This window comes from Physella acuta, unplaced genomic scaffold (genome assembly GCF_028476545.2).
Source record: "Physella acuta isolate Inbredline_101_S28 unplaced genomic scaffold, ASM2847654v3 ptg000021l, whole genome shotgun sequence".
Taxonomy (NCBI): domain Eukaryota; kingdom Metazoa; phylum Mollusca; class Gastropoda; family Physidae; genus Physella; species Physella acuta.
The window spans coordinates 295,923-307,968 of record NW_026731541.1 but is presented as its reverse complement, the minus strand read 5'-3'; positions in this window follow the sequence as shown (position 1 = coordinate 307,968).

Here is a 12,046-nt window from a genome sequence, read left to right as displayed (position 1 = left end):
ACATTTAGTCTAGTGACCAAAACACGATTGTAGGACAACATTTAGTCTAGTGACCAAAACACGATTGTAGGACAACATTTAGTCTAGTGACCAAAACACGATTGTATGACAACATTTAGTCTAGTGACCAAATCACAATGGGTTGTATGACAACATTTAGTCTAGTGCCCAAATCACAATGGGTTGTAGGACAACATTTAGTCTAGTGACCAAAACACAATGGGTTGTAGGACAACATTTAGTCTAGTGACCAAAACACGATTGTAGGACAACATTTAGTCTAGTGACCAAATCACAATGGGTTGTATGACAACATTTAGTCTAGTGACCAAATCACAATGGGTTGTAGGACAACATTTAGTCTAGTGACCAAAACACAATGGGTTGTAGGACAACATTTAGTCTAGTGACCAAAACACGATTGTAGGACAACATTTAGTCTAGTGACCAAATCACAATGGGTTGTAGGACAACATTTAGTCTAGTGACCAAAACACGATTGTAGGACAACATTTAGTCTAGTGACCAAAACACAATGGGTTGTAGGACAAAATTTAGTCTAGTGACCAAATCACAATGGGTTGTAGGACAACATTTAGTCTAGTGACCAAAACACGATTGTAGGACAACATTTAGTCTAGTGACCAAAACACAATGGGTTGTAGGACAACATTTAGTCTAGTGACCAAAACACGATTGTATGACAACATTTAGTCTAGTGACCAAAACACGATTGTAGGACAACATTTAGTCTAGTGACCAAAACACAATGGGTTGTAGGACAACATTTAGTCTAGTGACCAAAACACGATTGTATGACAACATTTAGTCTAGTGACCAAATCACAATGGGTTGTAGGACAACATTTAGTCTAGTGACCAAATCACAATGGGTTGTATGACAACATTTAGTCTAGTGACCAAAACACATTGGGTTGTAGGACAACATTTAGTCTAGTGACCAAAACACAATGGGTTGTAGGACAACATTTAGTCTAGTGACCAAAACACGATTGTAGGACAACATTTAGTCTAGTGACCAAAACACAATGGGTTGTAGGACAACATTTAGTCTTGTGACCAAAACACGATTGTATGACAACATTTAGTCTAGTGACCAAATCACAATGGGTTGTATGACAACATTTAGTCTAGTGACCAAAACACGATTGTATGACAACATTTAGTCTAGTGACCAAAACACAATGGGTTGTAGGACAACATTTAGTCTAGTGACCAAAACACAATGGCTTGTAGGACAACATTTAGTCTAGTGACCAAAACACAATGGGTTGTAGGACAACATTTAGTCTAGTGACCAAAACACAATGGGTTGTAGGACAACATTTAGTCTAGTGACCAAAACACAATGGCTAGTAGGACAACATTTAGTCTAGTGACCAAAACACAATAGGATGTAGGACAACATTTAGTCTAGTGACCAAAACACAATTGTATGACAACATTTAGTCTAGTGACCAAATCACAATGGGTTGTATGACAACATTTAGTCTAGTGACCAAATTACGATTGTATGACAACATTTAGTCTAGTGACCAAATCACAATGGGTTGCAGGACAACATTTAGTCTAGTGACCAAAACACGATTGTATGACAACATTTAGTCTAGTGACCAAATCACAATGGGTTGTAGGACAACATTTAGTCTAGTGACCAAAACACGATTGTATGACAACATTTAGTCTAGTGACCAAAACACAATGGGTTGTAGGACAACATTTAGTCTAGTGACCAAAACACAATGGGTTGTATGACAACATTTAGTCTAGTGACCAAATCACAATGGGTTGTATGACAACATTTAGTCTAGTGACCAAATTACGATTGTAGGACAACATTTAGTCTAGTGACCAAATCACAATGGGTTGTATGACAACATTTAGTCTAGTGACCAAATCACAATGGGTTGTAGGACAACATTTAGTCTAGTGACCAAATCACAATGGGTTGTAGGACAACATTTAGTCTAGTGACCAAAACACAATGGGTTGTAGGACAACATTTAGTCTAGTGACCAAATCACAATGGGTTGTAGGACAACATTTAGTCTAGTGACCAAAACACAATGGGTTGTAGGACAACATTTAGTCTAGTGACCAAAACACGATTGTAGGACAACATTTAGTCTAGTGACCAAAACACAATGGGTTGTAGGACAACATTTAGTCTAGTGACCAAAACACGATTGTATGACAACATTTAGTCTAGTGACCAAAACACAATGGGTTTTAGGACAACATTTAGTCTAGTGACCAAAACACAATGGGTTGTATGACAACATTTAGTCTAGTGACCAAAACACAATGGGTTGTAGGACAACATTTAGTCTAGTGACCAAAACACAATGGGTTGTAGGACAACATTTAGTCTAGTGACCAAAACACAATGGGTTGTAGGACAACATTTAGTCTAGTGACCAAAACACAATGGGTTGTAGGACAACATTTAGTCTAGTGACCAAAACACGATTGTAGGACAACATTTAGTCTAGTGACCAAATTACGATTGTAGGACAACATTTAGTCTAGTGACCAAAACACAATGGGTTGTAGGACAACATTTAGTCTAGTGACCAAATCACAATGGGTTGTAGGACAACATTTAGTCTAGTGACCAAAACACAATAGGATGTAGGACAACATTTAGTCTAGTGACCAAATCACAATGGGTTGTAGGACAACATTTAGTCTAGTGACCAAATCACAATGGGTTGTAGGACAACATTTAGTCTAGTGACCAAAACACATTGGGTTGTAGGACAACATTTAGTCTAGTGACCAAAACACAATTGATTGTGTAATTAGTTTAGTTGCGGCATGATTTAGCTATATGTTTATTACATTAGTTAATTGATTGCGGATAAAGATATTCCCTTGAAATCAAACAGCAGTGCACTTGGTCAGCACTGACACACATTTCTTCCAAACAAAAAACTAATTAAGCCTGGCCAAGAAACCCCCGCTATGCGCGCGCAGACAGTGACGTGGACGTTCAACTTGTGAACTCTCCTTATGGCTCAGCGCGTGCTTATGTCAGCGCTTCCTCCACGATGACTTCAACGCATGCGCGGAGCTAATTTAATTTTTTTTTTCAGTTCTCCGCGAAGCTTTATTTTTATTTCTTCATCAATTCCAGCGTGTGGTCGAGATTTAGGAATTGTAGCCAACAAGACAGAGGCGCCTAGCCAACAAGACAGAGGCGCCTAGCTAACAAGACAGAGGCGCCTAGCCAACAAGACAGAGGCGCCTAGCCAACAAGACAGAGGCGCCTAGCCAACAAGACAGAGGCGCCTAGCCAACAAGACAGAGGCGCCTAGCTAACAAGACAGATGCGCCTAGCCAACAAGACAGAGGCGCCTAGCCAACAAGACAGAGGCGCCTAGCCAACAAGACAGAGGCGCCTAGCCAACAAGACAGAGGCGCCTAGCTAACAAGACAGAGGCGCCTAGCCAACAAGACAGAGGCGCCTAGCCAACAAGACAGAGGCGCCTAGCCAACAAGCGATGTAATCACACAACAGACCATTGAAATCATCCAAGGAAACCTCGGGGGAATCTTAATGTAACAAGCTTACATTATGTAAGGGCGAAATGTAATAAGATTACTTTATGTAATTAACTCCGATTTCCCTTCTTTTGTAACAAACTATACCAGTGAGGCTAATTATCTGATTTGTGATTCTGTGGTTAATGTAAAAAAAAAATTTGGGGGGGGGGGGGGGGGGGGGCTGCAAGATTGAAACTGAACCGGCGAGATTTTAGCTGACTTCTCTATCGGCACTCAAATCTTGATTCAACGTTTTATAAGCTTTTGTTTCGTTCACAAAGTGTTCGTTTGATTGTTTGTTTAGTTGTTGTTTTTTTTTTGTGGAATATGGCCAATTTTCTAACTTAATTTTGCACCTCTTCTAATCCAGTGATTTCGACAAAAGTTTTTTTTTTTTAATTTGATTTTAAAATTACAAAATTCCCAAATAAAGTGGAGGTAGCAAGATTAAATGCTAGCGACTGCTCTGTCAACTCTCAACGACGTTTACTTTTAAAGCTAATATTTTTAGTCGCATGTTATGTCAACTTCATTTTCAACATGAAATAAACCGGGAGCGATCTCCCCTAAACTTTCTCGAATATTCTTATATAAAAAAAACAGGGGAAGGGCTCGGGATATGGACATGAATTTTAATCCATTTTAAATACTAAAACTTTTTAAAATAGAATAAAATCTCGTAGAAAAAATAATTGCACACCAGTGAACGCCAAATAAAATGTGCATAATAGTGCGGAATATTATTAGTACTTTATAAATTTACATTCGTTTTTTGAGAAATCGAAAATAGCGTAAATTAGTACTTTTTGGTCAACGGAAATTACTCAACATTTGACAGAAAATAGAGAATTAGATCTCTTACTTACATGTGAAATTTCATTTATCTATCTGAAATAGTACTCAAGTTATAGGATTTTGAAAAATTCAAAGTAGAAAAAGTACCACTTCCGGTTATCGGAAATCGCTCAAAAGTTGAAACGAATGTAAGATTTTGTTAAAATACTATATATGAAATTTCATCAACCTAGCTGTAACAGTACTCAAGTTATCGTGTTTACAGACACACATTCACACAGACATACTGACAAGATTGCAAAATTATGTTTTTCCGTATCAGTGAGGTGTAAAACGTGAGATTTGCAAAAAACTAGATTTTTATTTTACACGATTACAAGACTTTCTCTATACCTCCTATATACGAGAAATTTAAAAAAAGCAAAAAAGTAAACAAACATTAAAAACCTTAATAATACTGAACAAAGAAATAAAACTATTTTCTTACACATTAAGACTATCAATACTTTTTATTACTTTTTTGTATACAAAGTATAGAGAAAGTAATATAATCGTGCAAAAAAATATCGAGATTTTTACTGAGTCGGAAAAACATAGTTTTGCAATCTTATCTGTATTTCTGTGTGTGTATGTGTGTGTGTATGTGTGTCTGTGAACACGATAACTTGAGTACCGTTACTACAGCTAGGTTGAAGAAATTTCATATATTACTATTATATCAAACTTGTAGTTTTGTATCAACTTTTCAGCGATTTCCGGTAACCAGAAGTGGAACTTATTCTTTCAATTTTTCAAAAGCCTATAGCTTGAATACTGATTCAGATAGATGAATAAAAATTGTACATGTAAGTAAAAGATCTAGTTCTCTGCTTTTTGTCAAAATTGAGTTAATTTCTGTTGAACGGAAATATACGCTATTTTCGATTTCTCAAAACACGCTTATAAATTTATACACTATTATACACGTTTTGTTTGGCGTTTACTTGATGCGCAATTCTTTTTTCTACGAGATTCTATTATATTTTAAAAAGTTTAAGTAATTAATAAACTGGGAGTGATCTCCCTTAAACTTTCTCGAATATTCTTATATAACACTACGGGGGATAGCAACTCGGGATATAGACATGATTTTAAATCCATTTTAGGAAGACGTAAGAATATCTAATTTGATCTAATCAAAACAAAGTAAAGATTCAATAACAAAAATAAAGATTCAATAACATAAGTAAAGATTTAACAACATAAGTAAAGATTCAATAACAAAAGTAAAGATTCAGTAACAGAAGGAAAGCTTTAATAACATAAGTAAAGATTTAATAACGAAAGTAAAGATTCAATAACATAAGTAAAGATTTAACAACAAAAGTAAAGATTCAATAACATAAGTAAAGATTTAACAACAAAAGTAAAGATTCAATAACATAAGTAAAGATTTAACAACAAAAGGAAAGGTGATCAGTTTTACATTGAATATTTTAAGTCTGGAGCCGACCGCGGACATAAAAAGGTGAACGGAAACAAAGTCACAGGGGAAAAAACACAGAAAAAAGTCAGTTTTTGCTAAACAAAAAAAAGTCACAGAAAAAAAGTCATAAAAATCTTTTCAGAAATATTTTGATTTATTTGTTGAAAATTATAAAATTGTGTATTTTTATTGTTGTGGGTTGTATTTTTGATAGCACATATTATTTATAGATGTTAAAAACATTATGGTTTATAACAATTGTTAGTAAAAAATACTCTAAGATAATTTACACAACATTCTCAACTTTTGTTACGTATTTAGTTAAACACACGGTAGAAAAATTAATTATAAAAGAAATTTAGGCAAATCATTGTGTTTTGCATATGTTTTGCCGTAGGCTATTCTCTGGTCGGCATCTCATCGGTAGGCCTTGTCTGAACATGTTGTGTGTTGTTGGCGTTTTGTGTCAATGACAGCCTTTGAACCTTGTCGGCTTTGTGTTTTGATTCTATGCTTTGTTATGCAATGAGCGTGATAAATGTGGGCAGTAAAGGTGGTTGAACTATTGTTGCGATGAGTTGAGGGCAGCTAGTCAGATGAACTTACCATTTCACTGTAATTTAATGTTAGTATTTTAAAAACTCGATGGAAACTGAGGACGCTGGAACATTCTATTAAATGCTATTAATATTATGTTTATCATAATTACAATCTACATACTTAATACTAAATATGTTTAGATGAATTATAAAAATTATCATGCGTATACAACCTGCACACATTACATTATATTTAATTAACCCGAAGTTAATTTGCACTCTCTGTATATAGAATTCATAAAAGTATTAACAAATTCAATGCAAATATATATCTGTGAATTTTTTCCTGTGACTTTTTTTCATGTGACTTATTTCCTGTGACTTTTTTTTTGTTTTTTTTTTTCCAGTGTTTTTTTCCTGTCACTCTTTTTCCTACAATCCATGAAAAAGGAGTGAACGGAAAAAAGGTCACAGGAAAAGAAAACAGAAAAAACAATCACAGTTTTTACTAAAAAAAAAAATTCACAAAAAAATGTCACAAAAATCTTTAGGGAATATTTAGATTATAATTGTTGAAAATTGTAAATTTGGGGTGTTTTTTTTATATGGTTTTTTTATTTACCATATTATAAACGTTAAAAGAATTGTGGGTTAGTACACTAATTATTAAAAATATTATAACATAATTTTCAGAGCAACCTCAACTTTTGTAATGTATTTAGTTAATTACGTTCTAGAAATTTTAAAAAGAAATTTTCTTTGTGTTTTGCATGTTTGTTTTTTACTTTCTCGTGTATACGAAGTATAGAGAAAGTCTTGTAATCGTGCAAAAAAAAAAATTGAGATTTTTGCAAATCTCGACGTTTTACACTTCCATGAGTCGGAAAAACATAGCTTTGCAATATTGTGCGTATGTCTGTGTGTGTGTGTATGTGTGTCTGTGTGTGTATAAACACGATAGATTGAGTACCGTTACAGATAGGTTGATGAAATTTCATATATAAGTATTATATCAAAATCGTAGATCCCTATTAACTTTTGAGCGATTTCCGAAAACCGGAAGTGGAACTTTTTCTACTTTGAATTTTTCAAAAGCCTATAACTTGAGTACTATTTCAGATAGATAAATGAAATTTCACATGTTAATAAAAGATCTAATGCTCTACATCGCTTGGTGCGCAATTCTTTTTTCTATGAGTTTCTATTCTATTTTAAATAGTTTAAGTATTTAAAATGGATTAAAAATCATAACTATATCCCGAGTTCCCATCCACTGTTGTTTAATATAAGAATATTCGAGAAAGTTTAGGGAGATCACTCCCAGTTTTTTTTACTTTCTCGTATATACGAAGTATAGAGAAAGTCTTGTAATCGTGCAAAAAAAAATCGAGATTTGCGAGATTTTTGCAAATCTCGACGTTTTACTCCTCACTGATACGGAAAAACATAATTTTGCAATCTTGTCCGTATTTCTGTGTGTATGTGTGTGTGTCTGTGTGTCTGTAAACACGATAACTTGAGTACCGTTACAGCTAGGTTAATGAAATTTCATATATAAGTATTTTATCAAAATCGTAGATCTGTATCAACTTTTGAGCGATTTCCGATAACCGGAAGTGGTACTTTCTCTACTTTGAATTTTTCAAAAGCCAATAGCTTGAGTACTATTGCAGATAGATAAATGAAATTTCACTTGTAAGTAAAAGATCTAATTCTCTACCTTCTATTAAATTTTGAATAATTCACTCCTTTGAATAATTTCCGTTGACCAGAAGTAGTAATTTACGCTATTTCCGATTTCTCAAAAAAAAAACGCATGTAAATTTATAAAGTACTAATAATATTCCGCACTATTATGCACATTTTGTTTGGGGTTCGCTTGATGCGCAATTCTTTTTTCTACTAGATTCTATTATATTTTTAAAAGTTTCAGTAATTAAAAATCATGTCTATATTCCGAGTTGCCATCCCACGTAGTGTTATATAAGAATATACGAGAAAGTTTAGGGGAGATCACTCCCAGTTTATTTTTATTTTTACCTGTGACTTTTTTCCTACAATAAATAAACCGGGAGTGATCTCCCCTAAACTTTCTCGAATATTCTTATATAAAATAACAGGGGATGGGAACTCGGGCTATAGACATGATTTTTAATCCATTTTAAATACTTAAAGTTTTAAAAATAGAATAAAATCTCGTAGACAAATTAATTGCACACCAAGTGAACGCCAAATAAAAAAGCGCATAATGGTGCGCAATATTATTATTACTTTTAAAATTTACATTAGTTTTTTGAGAAATCGGAAGTAGCGTAAAGTACTACTTCCAGTCAACGGAAATGACTCAAAATTTGATAGAAGGTAGAGAATTAGATCTTTTACTTACATATGAAATTTCATTTATCTATCTGAAATAGTACTCAAGTTATAGGCTTTTGAAAAAATCAAAGTAGGAAAAGTACCACTTCCGGTTATCGGAAATCGCTCAAAAGTTGATACGGATCTACGATTTTGATAAAATACTTATATATGAAATTTCATCAACCTAGCTGTAACGGTACTCAAGTTATCGTGTTTACACACGGACACACACACACACAGACACACACACAGACACACAGACATACGGACAAGATTGCAAAATTATGTTTTTCCGTATCAGTGAGATGCAAAACGTCGAGATTTGCAAAAATCTCGATTTTTTTTTTTTGCACGATTACAAGACTTTCTCTATACTTCGTATATACGAGAAAGTAAAAAAGGTGAGATTGAGATAACTGTCATAGATCACAAGCAACTAATTGGGTTTTAATCAAATTTTAGTTTTTATACTTAAAATTCGACTAAGATCTACTATGTTTACTAAATGAAGTTTTATTTTATATTTTTATTTTAAGTGCACATTAAAAGCCTATCATTAAGGTTTAGTTTTGTTTTATTTCGAGTGCATCGAAAAGCTAGCTATTTATGGGTTTCCTACGATGAACACATCAGGGTCACGTGGGTGACGCCATGTCTGAATGTGCCGTCCCAAGTCTGACGCAAGTTTACAACGTTGTCTTCCACCTGACACCGTTATGAGACAGTCCGTCTGGCCGTCCCAGACAGCAGACGTAGACGTAAACATGGCGTCTACACGTGCACTTTGGAAAAAAACACAGAAAAAAGTCAGTTTTTGCTAGGAAAAAAAGTCACAGAAAAAAAGTCACAATGGAAAAATGTTATCGGAAAAAAGTCACAGAAATAAAGTCACAGAAAAAAAAAGTCAGAAAAATCTTTTCAGAAATATTTTGATTTTTTGTTAAGAATTGTAAAATTGTGTATGTTTATTGTTGTGGGTTGTATTTTTTATAGCATAAATTATTTATAGACGTTAAAAGCATTATGGTTTAAAACAATTGTAAGTAAAAATACTCTAACATAATTTACACAACAATCTCAACTTTTGTTATGTATTTAGTTAACTAAGCGGTAGAGAAGTTAATTATAAAAGAAATTTAGGCACATTATTGTGTTTTGCATATATTTTGCCGTACGCTATTCTCTGGTCGGCCCATCCTCAGTAGGCATTGTACGAACATATTGTGTGTTGTTGACGTTTTGTGTCAATGACAGCCTTTGAACCTTGTCAGCTTTCTGTTTCGATCCTAAGTTTTGTTATGTAATGAGCGTGATAAATGTGGGCAGTAAAGGTGGTTGAACTAAGCATAACTATTGTTGCAATGAGTTTAGGGCAGTAAGTCAGATATTGGTATTTAAAAAAAAAACACGATGAAAACCGCGGACTTTGGAGCATTCTATTAAATGCTATTAATCTTATGTTTAACATAATTACAATCACACACTTCATAATAAATATTGTTAGATGAATTATAAAAATTACCATGCGTATACAACCTGCACACATTACATTTAATTAATCCTAAGTTAATTTGCACTATCTGAATATTTAATACATAAAAGTATTAACAAAATCAATGTAAATATATATTTGTGACTTTTTTCCTGTGACTTTTTTTTTCCTCCAATCTGATATTTACTGTCTTTCTTATAATGTGCTGTACCACCACTGTCTGTAATCCTGATTGAATTTTTTTGACAAAGCATTTGAATTCCACATTGTCTTATAATGTTAAAACGCGTTTTAGTGCTGCTGATTCTAATCAGAACGTCATGTTATTAAACTTGTTATTACAGCTTCTTCAACCAGTACTAGTTTTGCATTTGTTGTTGACTATGTACGAGATAGCAGCTCAAATCTACGAAATCCAAGACTTCGAGCAGTTATATCCGTTGTATTCCAGCCTGCTTCCTCTAGCTTGTTTCGTTATACAATCAACCAGCCAACGAAAGACCAATGCTAACAATAAATGTTTCTAATAAGTTGATCTTGTATGTCACTTGTATGACCTTATTCTAACAAACTTAGGATCCATATTTTTCTTCTTCTTCGTTCTTAATTTTTAGTGTTGGAGGGGAGAGACTTTTTTTTTTTAATTTATCAACCATGTACTTTTGCCGACTCGACCACGCCTCCATCACAATTAAGGATACGTGTCAACTGGTTGTGCGCCATTGAGGTCATTGACTCCGATTTCAGCCTGCTTTTCTTTTTGGATTTGCTTCCATAGCCTTTGTCCAACCTAGAACAAACTACAAGGCAGCAGTTGTTTGATTTTGGAGTTGTCTCTCCTAGAAGAGTGGCTGTCCTCAGCAAACGAGCCTCATCTGCCCGAGGGTTCGAACTCGAGACTTTTCGGTTTGGCAACCACGAGCTTAACCGACTCGACCAAGCCGACCCCTTAATCAATGTACCATATCACAAAAGAAACTGTTCCAAAAATAGAACATAAAAGGCCTCAGATCAGGCATATTTTTAGCGCAATTTCCATACGGACAATTGCGATTATTAACTCGTCAAGGATGGATGTGTGTCCGATGTGTGTCCGCAGCTTTAAGTCGTATCTCCTCCTCAACGAAGCAATATCGAGGACTAGTTCTAAAAGCAAATATGTTAAGCAAGTTTCGAGGATGACTGTGGGTCAAAAAAATTCCCGGAATTCCTTCCTGGATTTCCCGGAAAAGCCAAAAAATCTCGAAAAAATGCAGTTTTTGGCTCATATCTCGGCAACCAGGCCACTTAGCGACTTGAAACATTTACCAATCGATTCCTGCCATAATTTAGAACAATATTGCCGAAGAAAGTTTTCAAAAAAAAAATATCCTTTCGTTCGGTCACAAAAAATTATTTAAGGAAATTGCGCTTAAATTGTCACTAGACTTTTTATTAACTTGGATTTCCTTACAATTCTAATCTTTTGTAAACAAAAAAAAAACCGCATCTTCATGAGAACTTACTGAACGTCAAGTTAAGTTTAAAGGAACGAAAATCATACTTTTTCCGGACTGTCGCACACAAGCTTACACACACACACACTCACACACACATATATTTTTTTCCGGAGGGGGGGGGGTGCCAAATTGAAAGTTCGCCCCGGGCGCCGGGAGGGATCGCTACGCCTCTGAGACAATGTGACAAGTCTAGAGAAAACAACATCCGCCCCTCGCGTCACAGTTGATCAGGCGTGGTTATTTGGGTGGTGACGATGGGTGGGGGGAATTTAGGTTGTCACCTCCCATTAAACCATACATCTGAATTGAAAACGGTGTATCACACGACA